Source organism: Callorhinchus milii, unplaced genomic scaffold (assembly GCF_018977255.1).
Source record: "Callorhinchus milii isolate IMCB2004 unplaced genomic scaffold, IMCB_Cmil_1.0 Scaffold63, whole genome shotgun sequence".
In the NCBI taxonomy this organism is placed as follows: Eukaryota; Metazoa; Chordata; class Chondrichthyes; order Chimaeriformes; family Callorhinchidae; genus Callorhinchus; species Callorhinchus milii.
The window spans coordinates 152,952-169,027 of NW_024704804.1; positions in this window are offsets into that span (position 1 = coordinate 152,952).

Sequence of the window (16,076 nt, forward strand, 5' to 3'; positions counted from 1 at the left end):
CTGAAGGGCATTGGCGGCCATCTTTGTCATAGGGTCCAGGGGGGGAGTCAGGTCGTGATGTCCGTCTTGGTAACAGCGATGAGATACGGTCAGTGACGTCATGCGTTTGACGTCAGGAGCCTGGAAAACCGAGCGGGTGCCGCGAGCAGCGGAGGGAGGGCCGAGGGTGTCGGGGACAAAAGGACGCGGACGGGCACCGACCGGATGAGATGTGGTGAAGTCACCACCTGGTCACCACGAGCGGCTTCAGGCCCGGCCCCACCACCGACATTGAAACGTCACTCAATAGCGTCAGGTCTCGCGCTGTCGGTCGTGACTTCCGGGCGCCAATTTGGAATGCCGCCCAGGTCGCGTGATGATAGTGACGTCACTTCCGGGCGCCAATTTGGAATGCCGCCCAGGTCGCGTGATGATAGTTTCGTGACTTCCGGGCGCCAGTTTCAAACCCGCCAGTATGGGGCAAGTCTCCGCCATTATCGTTCCGCTGCCTTCTCCTCCCTCCACTCCCGCTCTCTGGTACCTCAGACCGCCATCCCCTTTCTCCCCCTACCCCACCCCACCCTCCGCGATGGCTCCTTTAGCCCAAGGGCTGACACTGTCCCATTGATCCCTCGCTCCCCATCTCTGCGTGGAAGTGCTCCTCCTCCTCCACAACCCGCCCGCCCTCCATCCGCTCCTCCCATTCTGTCCTTCTCTCCCACCGCACTCCCTCCCTCCCACGCCGTCTTCTCTCTCTCGTGGCCTCCCACCGTGACCTCCCTCTGCTCCAGAGTTGGCAGCCCCCGCCCAGTCCCGTCCTGTCCCAGAGCAGCAGCCCCAACTGTCCCATCGCTCACTCTCTCACCAGCCGCCAGCCGCCTCCTACAGGCAATGATGCCTCCCATTCCCTCAGCCACACCTTCACCATTTCCTAAGCAGCCAAAGCTCCGATGGCTAACTAGATAATTAACTGACTGAATAATTAACTAACTAACTAACTAACAGGGAAGGTTGTCCTTGGACTGGGACAGACTGAAGCTTCAGCCCTGGTGTCTCCCCTCTGCACACGCACTGCTCACCCTCACAACATCATCGGCATTCGTGCACACATGTGTAGCCACTGGAGTGTACATGTGCGCACCTCCGCAATTAAATATGTGGCCAACGACATGTTCATGTGTAACCACTGGCGTGTCCGTGTGAGTGCTCACACGCTTCCCCACCTGGATAAAGGGATAAAGGAAGAGACATTTACAGTAAAAGCTGCTGCAACATCAGCGGAATAATTCCTCTATTTGATATAGCGCCTCGTCCTTTCTTAGATTCGTCGGAAAGCTCTTCACACAATAGATTGAAGAGTAAATTAACTGCATTTTTATCGGCGTAATTTTGTTGCGAGACCCTGCTCTGTGTTGTTCATGATGCAATCCCTTGTTTCACTGTCCATGACTTGTTATAATACAGCCTGTCGCTGGGTTCCTTACAATTGGTTTCAAAGTTTGTAGAAAAGTTAGTGCTTATCGCCATGTTTGGCACAGAAGACGTGAACTCATTAAACTTCACGGTATGTTCTGTGAAATATGCTTTAAAGCAATATTTCAAATGCCAGGATTATTTTCAATGAAATTACCATCATTTAAAACTCACCAATCGTGATAAAAACACAACTAACATTAATAATGCTTCCATTTCATACAGCGCCTTATTACGTCTTCGAGACGTCTCAACGCGCTTCACAGAATATACTGTGAAGTGAATTGACTACGTAGATTTTGGGAGAAACGCGACTGCCAATTGCGCTCAGCAGTGTGTCCCACAAAGAGTTGTGTATTGAGCGATCATGGATTTTTTTTAATGGATTATTATCAAAGGAAAGAGATCCGGCAATCGACTAACAACCGGGTTCCTACTCAGTGCTCGGCATACAGCGGAGTAAGGAATCTTGCCGAAGGTTTTGACCTGCTGGGAGTGGAACCCGTGTCCTCATGCTTTGCTTGCGAAGGGGAGCATTCGAGCAAGTGCTTTACGCAATGCTATAATCTCAGCCATCTCACATCTCAATGTAGTCTCTGGGCGACCAGGAGGAGGCCGGAGCGGGTCGAGCGAAGGCATCGGATAGTAATGTAGGGAGCGAACAGGATGCAGGGGTGTAGAACCCTGGAACACACTACGTCTCTTCCTATGCCTCGCCACCTCTCTTCCTATTTTCAGGTCTGGGCTGAAGATCCTTTCGACCACACCTTTGGTCACCTTCCGCCAGGCTTGGGCCCCGGATCCGTTGCTGTGTAGCGCTCTGAGACGCCGTCCAGTACACGAAGTCATTTAACCAAAAGGGTGAGGACATTGAAATTGATCCGCTTTGTGACAGGAAGTCAATAGAGTTTGACAGTGACTCGGGTAATGGGGGTACAGAATTTATTGACGCTCTCTCAACTTCACACCGCGTACAAACCTATCGCTTTCTTGGCAACTTGTTCCAGTTATCAAACCCTCTCTCTGGTGTCTGAGCTAAAATTGCCCTTCACATCCCCAAAGCTGCTCCATTGCTGCTCTCAAGGCAATGAGGTCCTTCTGGTTAAACTTGCTCGATGCATTTAACAAACTATGAAACAGCAGGAAAAGGATCCTCGGAGCTGCTTTGTTTCAAATCTCGTATCCAATTGTCATTCAGTTTATTCCTCTGACGCTTGTCACTCTCCTCCTTCAGGACGTTCAAATATGTTATGGCAACCGGAACCAAGAGAGAAAACATTTTTCCAAACACAGACACTTCCTTCCTTGCAGCTCCTCCTCCTGCACATATAATCAATCCAGGAGAGAGAGAGAGAGAGAGACTCCCTGCTCTTGGAATAGCCAGATGGGCTGTTTACCGTCGTCAGGACATGCAGGCGGAAACTTGGTTTACCGTCTCATCCGAAGCATTGCACTTTGAACATTGCAACACATGCCCCCGCAGAGCATCGGAGGATTGGCTTAGACTTAATTAAGGTGATGGGTTTCAGTGGAGACTGTGTATTTATATAAACGCATTAGAAGCAATGAAAGTGGATTCGCCAATTATAAGGCAGCACTATGGAAATCTCCGATCCGTGATCCTACGTGAAGGAGGATAAATAAATGCAGTTTATTTGCTGTTGTTGAAAAGGAAGAATTTGTCAAGTGTATTTTCTTGGAGCGGTAATACCGCGGTCAGTCACTGGGTGGTGATGTTGTACTGTGAAAAGCAGGAACGAATTACAGTGCAGCAGCGCCACCTCCTTGTCAAGTGCTTGCACTACAGACCTTCAAGACATTCCTGTCTGCCTGTATTTGCAGGCATTTTAAATTTCGCCATTCAGTGTGTCATTATTGCCAGCTATTGGGAACAATTAATAAATGCCCTGCAGCGTTTAATCTTTAGGTAAACTCCCTGCTTGTCGGCCTCCACACGCTTCCCTCCATAGGTTACAGAAAATCCAGAGCTCTGCAGTCCATGTCCTGTTCTGAACGAGGCTCCGTGATCCAATCAAACCAATCCTCGTCCGACTCCACTGGCTTCCAAACACACAGAGGATACAGTTTAAGATCCTGTTCCTCACCTTCAAATCCCCCCCGTGGGCTCGCACCATTTCTACCTCTGCGGTCTGTTAACTCCATAACAACATAACCGTACTCTATGCTCAGCGTGCTCCGGCCAGCCTGAACTCTCTGGCAAAACATTCCTTAACTGGACTATCACATTCCATATTTTGTAAAAGTATCTCTCTCTCTCTCTATTTATCTCACAAACACTCACATTTTTTCTCCTTCTCTCGCTCTCTCACACACTCTCTCTCGCACTTTCTGTCTCACACATTGTCTCTCTCACTGTGTCACTCTGACTCTCTCTCTCGCTCTCACACACAGAAACTCTTTCTCTATCTCTCACTCTCTGCCTCACACTCTCTAAAACGTTCTCTCTCCGCTCACACTTACAACATCTTTTATCACACTCTCACACTCTCTCACACATTCTCTTTCTCTTACTATCTGTTTCTCTCGCACTCTTTATCATTTTCTCTCTCTCTCTCTCTCTATCATTCTCTCTCTCTCTCTCTCTCTCTCTCTCTCTCTATCTATCATTCTCTCTCTCTCTCTCTCTCTCTCTCATTCTCACTCTCTGACAGTCGCTCTCACCCTCTCTCTCACAACCACATACACTCACTCTCTCTCACCGGCTCTCTCTCTCTTTGTCTCTCTCACATGCTAATTCGCTATCACACGCTGTCTCTATCCTCTCCCAGTCACATTACCTGCCTCTGTCTATCTCTTTCTCTATCTCTCTTTCACTGCCTCACAATCTGTCTATCTCTCTCAAACGCACTGTCTATCACACACTCTCACTCGTTCTCTCAGTCTTTCTCTCTCTCGCTCTCTCTTTCCCCCTCTTTCTCACCGTTTATGACCTTCTGTCTCTATCTCTATCTTGTGTTTCTGTTTGTGTTTGTGTGTCTCTTTCACATTCTGTCTCACACAAACACTCTGTCTCTTTCACATGCGCTCTCTCACTCTTTCTTTCTCACCCTCTCTCACATTCCCTCTTTGTCTCTGTGTCTATGTTTATCTCTCTCTCACACACAAGATACACATTTAATACACTGTTTTGTGTAGCGGGTTAAGACAACTCGAAGACGTGATGAGGTGCTCGGTCAAATAGATGGGTCATCATTATTATGATTATTGAAATAAAAGGTGGTTTAGCAAACAAAATAATCTCCAATCCCCTTCAAAAGGATGCGATCTCGCCATAAATCCCAAATACGGTCCTCAGACTGAATCCCTCCTGCAGCCCCGCCACCGGCAACAGCCCCGCGCTCAACCCCAGCCCCACCCTTATTTGTCTGATTGCAGCAGAGCCTCCAGAGGCTGATTGACGGAAAGAATGAGCGAGGGAGAAAGAGAGACAGGAAGAGGGAATGATTGTGGGAGCGAGTGAGAGAGTTCAAGCAAAAATTTATTTATATATTTGGGATTATTGCAGAATTCGGAATATTTTGCACTGATGCTCTTTAAAACCCATGGATCTGCGAACATTTAAAACCTTTTCCCGTGCTTTTACTCGTGTTAGGGGTTAAAAGTATAACTCAATATAATGAAAAACCATATTTATATCATTGTTATTAATGAAAACATTGTAATTTAACAAATTATTGTTCTTCACACCCCTGGGATCTGGGGACATGTAAACCCGATTGACGCGTTGTTCACTGAGAGTTTGTTATAATTCAAACACAAAGTCAATACAAACCCCCTTGGATATTATTGGGATTATTGCAGATTGGGGATAGACACTGAAGCGCTTTGAGACGTCTGGCAGACGTGAAGATCAGCTATATGAAATAAAAGGATTATTATCTTAGATGTTAGGAGCTGAAAGTTCCAGTGTGATGTTTATGCAGTGAAGCTGTGACTTAATGTAGATTTTTCTCTTTGCAAACACAAGAGTCACTTTGCTGTAAATCCCGAGAAAGATTGGAGCCGTGGGCTCAGTGTGAAAGGTGTAAAAAAAACCTACAAGCTTTATTGTATAACGACACAGATTATAAAAGATTCAGCCTGGTGACCATCACGGCCAAACACAGGTCATGGCTGAGGGTTTCCTCCTCATTAATCTGTCACCCGACAGATCCTCAGAGGCTCTGAGTTTTTGCTGCCGTTATTAGTACAGGGTCTGAAATAAGGAAAAAGTTGCTCAGTGAAAGTCTCGGTGAAAGTGTGGAGATGACACATGTTATCAGCGTTGTAAAATGTCACTTGTTCCCCCTCATAGTCCAGGTAAACTCCCAGCTTCCCGGGTCTCTCTCTCAGATGCAGGCGGGTGGGAGGTGAGGTCAGAGCTTCATATTCATTCCCATTTCGCAGCTTCACAGCCCAGAATCCGTTCTCTGGTGTCGCTATGATCTGTCCTTTCCTGTTGACAGACTCTCTGGCCAGTCCCACATCCCACTTTGTCTTGTTGGTCACCTGCACCTCCCAGTAATGTCTCCCGGATGTGAACCCCTCAGATCCCAGGACATAGAAGCAGTAATCAAACCTCTTCGGGGAGTCCGGGAGCTGCTGCCATGTGTCTCCAGTTCTCACGCTGGTCAGGTCCTCTGACAGTATGAGGTAGGGATTCGCTGTGTCAGGGTCCAGAGTCAGAGAGGCCGGAGCTGAGAGAGAGAAACAACACAAAGTGGAGTGAGGGGACGTCTGCGAGCTCAGACTGTGTGTGAACAGACCTACATCTGGGGACACAATACAGATTAGAGGATCACAGACTGTGTGAGGGGGGGAAGTGAGGGTCTGTGTAATGTTGTGAGTGTGAGTGTGTGTTTGACTGTATGTGACATTGTTTGTGTGAGGCTGTGTTTGAGGGTATTTGTGAGGTTGTGTGTGAGGATTTGTGTGAGTAAGACTTAGTGTTTTTGGAGGGTGTGTGTGAGGGTGTGTGAGGCTGTGTTTGAGGCTGTTTGAGGGTGTGTGTAAGGGTGTGTGTGAGGATTTGTGTGTGAGTGTGAGGGTGTGTGTGAAGCTGTTTGTGAGTAAGTGTGAGGATGTGTGTGAGGGTGTGTATGAGTAAGTGTGAGGGTGTGTGTGAGGGTATGTTAGTTTGTGAGTGTGATGGTTTTCGTTAGGTTGTTTGTGCGTGAGGGTGTGTTTGAATGTGTATGAGTGAATATGTTTCAAGGCGTGTGTGAGGGTTTGTGAGGAGTTATGTTAGGGTTCGCGAGACTGTGCGTGAGGGTATGTGTGAGGATGTGTGTTTATGTGCGTTTGAGGCTCTTTATCGCTGTGTGTGTGTGGGAGTTTGTGAGGGTGTACATGCGGGTGTGTGTGCGAGTATATTTGTGTGAGAGAATGTTTTTTTTGTGTGTGAGTGTGTCTGTGAGGCTGTGTGTGAGGTTGTGTGTGTGAAGGTGTATGTGAGGGAGTGTGTGTCTGGGTGTGTGTGGTTGTGTGCTGGGTAGTGTGTGAGGGTGTGTATGCCAATATTTTTGTGTGATTGTGTGAGTTTGAGGCTGTGTGTGAGAGTCTATGAGTGTGAGTGTGTATGTATATGTGACGGTGTGTGTGAGGGTGTGTGAGGGTGTGCTTAATGCTGGGTGTTTGCGGGTTTGTGTGTGCAGGTGTGTTTGTGAGGATCTGTGTGAGGGTGCGCGTGTAAATGTGAGGGTATGTGAGAGGGTGTGTGTGAAATTGTGTGTGAGGGTGTGTGTGAAGGTGTTGTGCGCGGGTGTGAGGGTGTATGTGCAGGTGTGTGCGGTTGTGACGGGTACAGCCTACGAGGAGAGATTAGATGGACAGGCGGATTCAGGCTGGAGAAGAGAAGGTCGATGTTAATATGGTTTGGGTTTGAGGAACGTGACGGTAATCGATAATGTGCACCATGAGAAGCGGGTTTATCTGAAGCTGACAGTAAACCCGGACCACAGGGCCTGCCATCAAATGGGAAACTCACAGCAAATCTGTGGGAAAAGTAACTTAGTGAGGAACTAACAAACGTGTGGAACAACCTCCCGATGAAGGGAGGGAGAGGGGAAGGGAGGGGGGGAGGAAGGGAATGATGGAGGCAGGCAGCCAGCCAGCCAGACAGACAGGCAGGCAGCCAGACAGACAGACAGACAGACAGACAGACAGACAGACAGACAGACAGACAGACAGACAGACAGACAGGCAGGCAGGAAGGCAGGCAGGCAGGCAGGCAGGCAGCAGCAGACAGACAGGCAGGCAGGCAGGCAGGCAGGCAGGCAGTCAGACAGACAGACAGACAGACAGACAGACAGACAGACAGACAGACAGACAGACAGACAGACAGACAGACAGACAGACAGACAGACAGACAGACAGACAGACAGATGGAGCAGAAAGTGTTGGTTGTTTCAAGAACAAATGAGATTAATGTCTGGTGTAAAATCCTCTCCGAGGAACAGAGTGTAGTTTAGGACACGACATGTCAAGTGACGGCTGGACAGTGGATGGTGAGGTGAATAATCCTGGTCATGTGTCACCACCAAAGGCTTAAGGGCTAATGTTACTTTCTTCCCACCGTTGCGTTAGTCTCTGATCGAGACTTCGTGAACGAACATTATAGAATAGTAATGGCCTCACCTTCACGACTGCAGAATCTGATGTTCGCTGAAATGAAGAAAAACTTTGTTGGAATAGATTCTGTTCACTGACACCGTCATTTACAATTGATTATTTGAGCAAATATCAGCGACGGAACGAATGGTTCTTTACTGCAGATATGAAGTCTCTTACCGAAATACACGAGATGCTCCTTACAGCCTGGAAAAAAAACAGATAATTTACGACCTGGGCTCAGTGCGAGGCTAACACAACCAGCAATGTGTGTGTGTGTGTGAGGGTTGTGTGTCAGGATTTTGTGTGTGAAGGGTGTGTGCGTTTGTGTGTGTGTTTGTGTGTGTGAGTGTTGTGAGGTTTCGCTTGTGTGGTGTTTGGGTATGTGTCTGGGGGATAGGAGTGTGTGCGGTGAGCGTGTGTGTGAGTGATGTGTTATTGCTTGTTTGAGGGTGGTGTGTGGGTCTGTGTGGCTATGTGTGTGAGGGTCGTGTTTGTGTGAAGGGTGTGTTTGCCTGCAGTGTTTTTGAGGGGTGTGTGTGATGGGATCGCGTGAGTGAACTATGTGTGAGTGGTATGTGCGTGTGTATTTTTGTGTGAGGTGTGTGTTTGTCTTAGTTGTGTGAGATGTTTGAGGGATGTGAGTGACGGATGTTTGTGAGGGATGTGTGAGGTTGTGACAGTTGTGTGTGGGGATGTGTGAGGGATGTGCGTCAAGCATGGGTCTAAGCAGTGATTATGAGCTGTGTGAGTGATATGTTTGTGAGGGATATATGTAATGGGTGTGCTTGAGTTGTTTCCCTGAGGTATATGCGGTGTCTGTGAGAGATGTGTGTTGGGTGTGTGTTTGAGGAATATGTGTGAATAGTGTGTGTAAGGCAAGTGTGTGTAAGCCATGTGTGTTTCGGGTTTGCGTGTGGCTGAGGGGAGTGTGTGTGAATGGTCTGATGGGTCTGCGTGTGAGTTTTGTGTGGGGAACATTGTGTATAAGAGATGTGTGTGTGAGAGTACTGTGTGTGAGTGTGAGGGATATGTGTGAATAAGGTGTGTGCGTCTGATTTGTGTGGGGGGTGTGCCTGTATGAGCTGTGTGTGTGTGATGTGTGTGTGTGTTTGTAAATGATGTGTTTGTGAATAATGTGTTTGAGTGTGACGTGTGTGTGCGAGGTGTGTGTTGGATGTGCGAGGGATGTATGTGTAGGATATGTGTGAGTTATATATGTGTGGATGAGGTGTGTGTGAGGCGAATATGAACGATGTGCAGTTGTGTTTTTTGCTGGATACAGCAGCATATCTGACATGTCCGGAAACATCACCGTACTAAAGAGTTTCCAAACCAAGCAGATTTCCACGCATCTCATCTGCACATGGGAAAGAGATAGATGGTTGGAATGGGATGTGCACACTCTCCCTGGAGGAAGGAACGCTGCTTACCTTATTCCGGAACATATTAGGCGCTGGTTGTCCAGCTCAATTCTTCGGGGGAACCCCATAGTGTGCGTTGGGGTAACTGCTGCAGTCTATCCAGCTAGACCCACGTAGACTGGCCATTAATATCACTGTCTGACAAGCATTCCTTTGCTTGTCCAGCTAGGACCAACCTCCCCGTTAGTTAGGGCTTTGGCTGCGGGGTAAACAGGAGCTGAAGGGGAGGGTTCCCTGCCCCCAGTGTTTGGTCGACCTTTCCAGGTCTTGCCGTTGAGCCAGGCCGGGCTGTGCTGCCATCAGCAGTGAGTGTCCTGGGGTAATATGGACGCTCCTGTCTCAGGAACCAGGACTAGAGACCGTCTTTGAGATCTCGCTCCATTCCGATATTGTGTTAATAAACATAATAATAATGATAATAAACATTGCATTTGATATAGCGCTTTTCACGTCGGGAAGACGTCCCAAAGCGCTTCACAGAACACACTGTTAAGTGAATTGATCGTATATTTGTGGGCGAACGCGGGAGCAAATTGTGTACAGCAATGTCCCACAAACAGTCGTGGATTGAAAATGAACAACTTTTTGTTGTTTTTTGTTTTGGAGGGATTATTATTAGGCGTGTGGAGTAAGGAAACATGCCGAAGGTTTCGCCCTCTGCCTGGAATTGATCTGAGATCTCTCACTTGCAAAGCGAGTGCTCTAACCACTGAGCTACAGGACTCCACGTGTTAACACATTAACTTGGAGCCAATTCAGAACTGAGGAGACACCGCTTGTAGCTTGTTCCTGGCTTGACAATCAGTGGGGAATCTTGCCAGACAGTGAGATCAATGACAAGCTATATAGGTTTATCGGCAGTCTCTAGCAGTTACCCGAACGCACACTCTATGGTCCGCAAACCTTGGCTCTTGCCAAACTGGGCCTATTCCTCTGCAATATGGACATGTTCCTCTAGGGAGAAAATATTCCATTCCACACTGGAATATCCATGTGCAGGTGAGATACGTTGTGTTGGGTTCAGCCGGGTGTCGGACATGTGGAAATCCATCACTGAGTTTAAGAGTGTCCAAACCCTAAGCAGATTTCTGTGTCTCCCAGTAACAAACGGAAATAACCCACACAGACTGTTGGGATGGGATGTTCACAATGCCAGAGTGATTTATCCTCTTTCCCTTATTGCACTCAGTATTAGGCACATGTTGGCGAGAGACAAGGCTTGGAGGAGCCCAGGGTGTGGGTTGTGTTAACTGCTGGAGTCTGATATTGCCCTCTGGCCAGATTTCCCACTGTTTGTTTAGTGAGGATCACCCGACCCGTTAGGGCTTGCAATTATATTTGGTTTGGAAACTCTCAACTGTGGTGATGATTTCCTCATGTGTCAGACACGCAGCGGACTGTAAATCTGTAAATTTTAATATTGTGGTTCTACAAACAGCCTGTAATGTGATGTACAAAACCTATCATCACAATGGCGAATAGCTTCCCACTCTGAAAAGAAACAGAAACAGTATTTGATTTAATACAATTTTGTTATCAATGTCATCAATTTTAAACTTCAAACCAAATGGCATTCTGTCAAACTTTGGCTATAACTTAGTCTGTGTAAGATGGTAGAATGGTACATTGAATGTTCATGTCAATGTCTGTTTCTCAACATAAAATATTCTATTGATTACATTCAATGTAGTAACTAACAACGATGATGAAAATAGATTATTATTTGAGAAGCAGCACAATTCTACACCAATAACATTACTAACAGTAAATGGGGATAAAACTGACGTTTACCTGATTCAGTGAATTGTTTCTTCAGTTCTGAAAGGAAGCAATACATATTTGTTGTCATTATTACATTCCTACATTATTTTTATTATGATTCTTATTATTATCGAAGTGATTATTACCCCAGGAAAACCAATCGCCTAACAAGCGGTTTGCTATTCACTGTCAGGTAAATTCAGGAGTGTGGGGTAAGGAAACTTGCCTAAGGTTTCCTTCTGCCCGGGAATCGAACCCAGGTAATCTCGATTGAGAGGCGAGTTATGTATCCTCTAAGATAGAGGATACGACTGCGCCCCTGTACATATGCTGTTCATGAGTGTGGTCTGGAGGGATGGCCCTGGGTAACAAATCCCAGAGTGTTCAGGCACGGATTGGAAGGAGCACAATACTTTTGACCCCAGAGTGCATCCTACTAACGTCACACGGCTTGTCGTTGTGAATGCTGGGAAGCCATTGCCATTGCTTGCCCAGACAGGATCACCCCCAAACTCACTCATTGGGTTTAAAGACGTTTTGCAACTCCCAATGACTGGACGGCAGCTCCGAGTTCTGCTAAGGAGGCGGTCAGACTGTTCCTTTAAAACTGCCCTAGACTCCTGAGGATCTGCGTGGCTCAAGAGCCAGACTGTGGAGATCACCTCAGGAACTCCAAGATTATACTGCTAGACAGGTCATCTTGGAGATAACGTTGTCCCAAAGAGATCCCAATCCACAAAGGAAATGATCTTGAAACAACTCAGCAATAAATACATTTAGATAATTATTTGGAGAGGACAAGTTTGCAGGGCTGTGGGGTGAGCGCGGGGGAGTGTCATTGAATTGGATAGCTCTTTTCAAAGAGCTGGCACAGATACAATGAACAGAAAAGCCTGTTTTATATTTCTATGATTCTAACATCAATGGTTGACTCCAGAAAGTGGCCCATTGGTAACTAATTTCTTGAATTTCTTCGTAGAAATCCTGATTCATTTTGCCCGTTGAGACTATCGTCAGGCAGTAAATGTAGTTAATGCAGAGATCCCATGGCTTATGGATCATTTGCATGTTTCTGTTAACGGAAAACCTCACTGAAGTCCCATTTCTGTGTTGCGGATTCCGACCGAATCCCATTCAGAAACAAAACCAATTAAATCTCTCTACGACTACACAAACCACGCACGACCACTGGTAGTTCAGCATTGTGGAGGAGAGACAAACAGAATGACGGAGGACGATCGACGGGGCTATGGATGAACACGAATTTGTGATTGTTAGAGATGCGGAGCCCTCCGAGATGGATTGGAATAGTCCAGTCAGGAAGCGATAAAGGCCTGGACAAGGGTTTCAGTTGTTGTGGGTGTGAGGCACGGACGGAGCTGGGCAATGTTGAGGTGGATGAGAGAGAGGAAGGACCCGGTGATGGAAACTGAACCCTAAGTTGAACACGGGTTCGTAGAGCCTGAAGGAGAGCTAAAGTGGTTGAGTATTTCAGACATGCAACAGAGATGACGTTGGCGGACGTCAAAGTGCATGGTTTCTCTTTTGCCAAATTTCAGTTGTAGGCAATTTAACCTCATCCAGGACTTACCGCCCGTGAAACAAGCTGATAGGATACAGGGGACGGAAGTCCCAACTGGAGAATGAGCATATGAAGATGTGAGTGCTATCTACATAGAGATGGCTGTTAACTCCATGTCTGTAGATGACATGTCCCAAATGGAAAAAGTAAATGATGAAAGAGGGGGCCAGGCATGGAGCAACATTACCAATACCTCCCCCATACCCCCAGATTCGCCTTTCCCAGAGTCATTCTATTTAAGGGGGGGAGGAAACGATGAGCAAACTTACCGAGGGCCTTTTTCAAATATTTTTGGTCTAAAAGCAGAAACAAATATTAATCAGCAATGTAAAGATTCTCAAATGATCCTCATCACACAAACAAAATATCATCAGATAAATATGTCGTGTCAGTAAATACACCCTTACCTTGTTTAGCTGATTTAAATTCATTATCTTTAAAACAAAAGAAAATGAATCTTTCAAGTTATGGAAAAAAAGATTGAAAGTTTATCACATTTCTTTCATTCCATCTCTTTGTTTTCCTTTAAGATGAAACTTTCCAACATTCAGAAGGGTTCGAGCTTATACACTCTAACTTCCACTAAAGAGAATTAACTTTGTAACAAACTCTGAAAATATAAGACATTCCTTTGGGTATATTTGTTATCTCACTACTTGTGTTATAATTGATGAAAAATTAGGAATTTTCTGCACGGTGGACACTGGGAAAATCTGATTCAGCGTTAATAAACCAAATAACAGAATAATGGGAATATTAACAATTCTTACATTTCATGCAATACACACACCAACTACAGCTCCCATCACCCCAGCCGTCGGCAGGCTCCACTGGCTCCCTATGACACACTAAACTATGTAATGCATCACCCCAGCCCACGATAGCCTCCACTGTCTCCTCAAATACATTATACTCGGTAACCCCATCACCTCAGTCCGAACCAGGCATCAATAACCCCATATCACACACATTAACTAAATTCCCTTCACCACATTCTTCACCGAGCTCCACTGGCTTCCTATCCGACACAATAAACTCAGAAACCCCATCAACCCAGCCTTCGCATGGCTCAACTGGCTCCCTATCATACATTAATGTCCGTATCGCATTCCATCATCCCTCGCCAGGCTGCACTGGCTGCCCATCACATACTGAACTCTGTATCCCATCACCCCAGTACTCGCCAGGCTCCACTGGCTCCCTATCACACACATTGAGCTCTGTAACCCATCAGTTCTGCCCTCGCCAGGCTCAGGTTGCTCCATATCACTGAACAGGTCAATTTCAAGAGCTTCTTTCTCACTCATCATCAATCGGTCCATGTCCTGGCACCTCTCTACTTCTCGACCTCCCTCTGCTCCAAAATCGGCAGATGTGCCTTCAGCCGCTGAGACTCACACCCACGAAACTGCCTGTCTGAATCCCTCCAAATCTGCCCCTAATTAACTTCCACTTTCTACCATCCCCTTTCTCTCCGATTCAGCATTAATCTCCGCCACTCTTCTGTGCTCTGAGATACTCTGAGAGGTGGTGGGCGGTGGTGCGGTGGGTGGCGGGGGGGTGGCAAGCCCCCGATTCTCGGCCTGTTGGATGGTTGTGATCTCACTTACCCAGACTTTTAAACTGCTGTTTTAGATTTTCATAAACTGGAAAACAAAAACACAATGGTCAGTGTCATCCTCGGCAGTAATTGCCGGCATTTTCTTTATCCGTGTCGGGAACCAACCATAAGAAATGATAACACAGTCCGCAAAAATCACCTATTTCAATCCCTGTAAAATCCCCCTCTGTCCCCAATTCTGACCCCAATTGTGAGGGGAACATATATTTCCCCTTTCCCAAATCAACACAATATTCCTGGCTCGTAACGCACCTAAGCCCCACCTGCTCCCTCATCTCTCACCCACCCATCTGCTGAAGCAAATTGTTCTTCCTCTGGCCCCACTATAGGAACAGTCAACCTGTCCCTCCACACAACGCACAGACACAGGTTCGTTGCCATGTGTCTGTGGGAGACCCCAAATCCACTTTCCCATTTCCACTGGGGACGCCATGTCCCTTGAGATTCTGTCCAGACATCACGGTCAGGATGAGCCTTTATTTCCCCCAACTCATGTGGATAAGACTGAAGCCAGTCACCTCGGCTCCTGCCAACGTCTCCTCTCCTTGGCTGTGACCTCCTCAACCTACTCAGCCTCTCTTTCAATTTCTCCGGGTACACACACTTGGCATCCGGTTCATCCTGAGCTTCGATTTCTCCCTCACACACTTTTCACTCGTGAAAGCAAACATTACGTTTTATAGAATCTCAAAATTGTTTCTTACCTTGAACTTATTTCCATCGTTTCCTGCAGAAGAACATCAACAAACCAGCAGCTCCAATCACAATGGCGAAGGTCACACAGAAAGCCACCAGCCAGTTTGGGTCTCTGTGGAACATCTCCGCTGTAAAACACAGAACATTGATAATAATCGTCTCATTCTAACAGGTCATATCTTAGCTTATCACATGTTGTTCGGGTACCCCAATGCTTTCCAAACATTAGTGTGGTATGTAGTCACTACTTTTATTTGTCTGCAAAGTGGCAGCCAGACAGCACACAGGAATTCTCCACAAACAGCCACAGACTGAGTGACCACATATACTAGGGGGATTGTTAGACAGGAATCCTAGAGAAACTTGCTTTGCTTTTTGAGAAGTGTCAGGGGATATTTACCGTCCACCTGAACAGGCAAACGGGAACTCGGTTTATAACGTCTCAACCAAAGGACATCACCTGCCAAAGCCTTATTCCCCAACGCTACAACGATGCTTCAGTCTCAGCGTCAGATAATTATCTTCAGTTCAGGAAAGTGAGACTGATTGAAAATGTAATTAGCGAATCCAAATCTCTGAAGGAAAGTTTCTGAATAACTGGAAATACTAACAGTGAAGAGCCATACATACAGGCTCACACACACATACACACACAGATGGAGAAACACATACACACACAGATGGAGACACACACACACGCACACATCAACACACATACACAAACTATCATACACAGACATACATACACACACAAACTCACACCAATTTACGCACTCACACACACTCATACACACTCTCTCACAGACATACATATACTTAGAGACATACACACACACAGACACACACATATACATATAAGAACACACGGACACACATACAGTCACACGCAGACAAACACAGTCACACAGGGACACACACACAGACACACGCA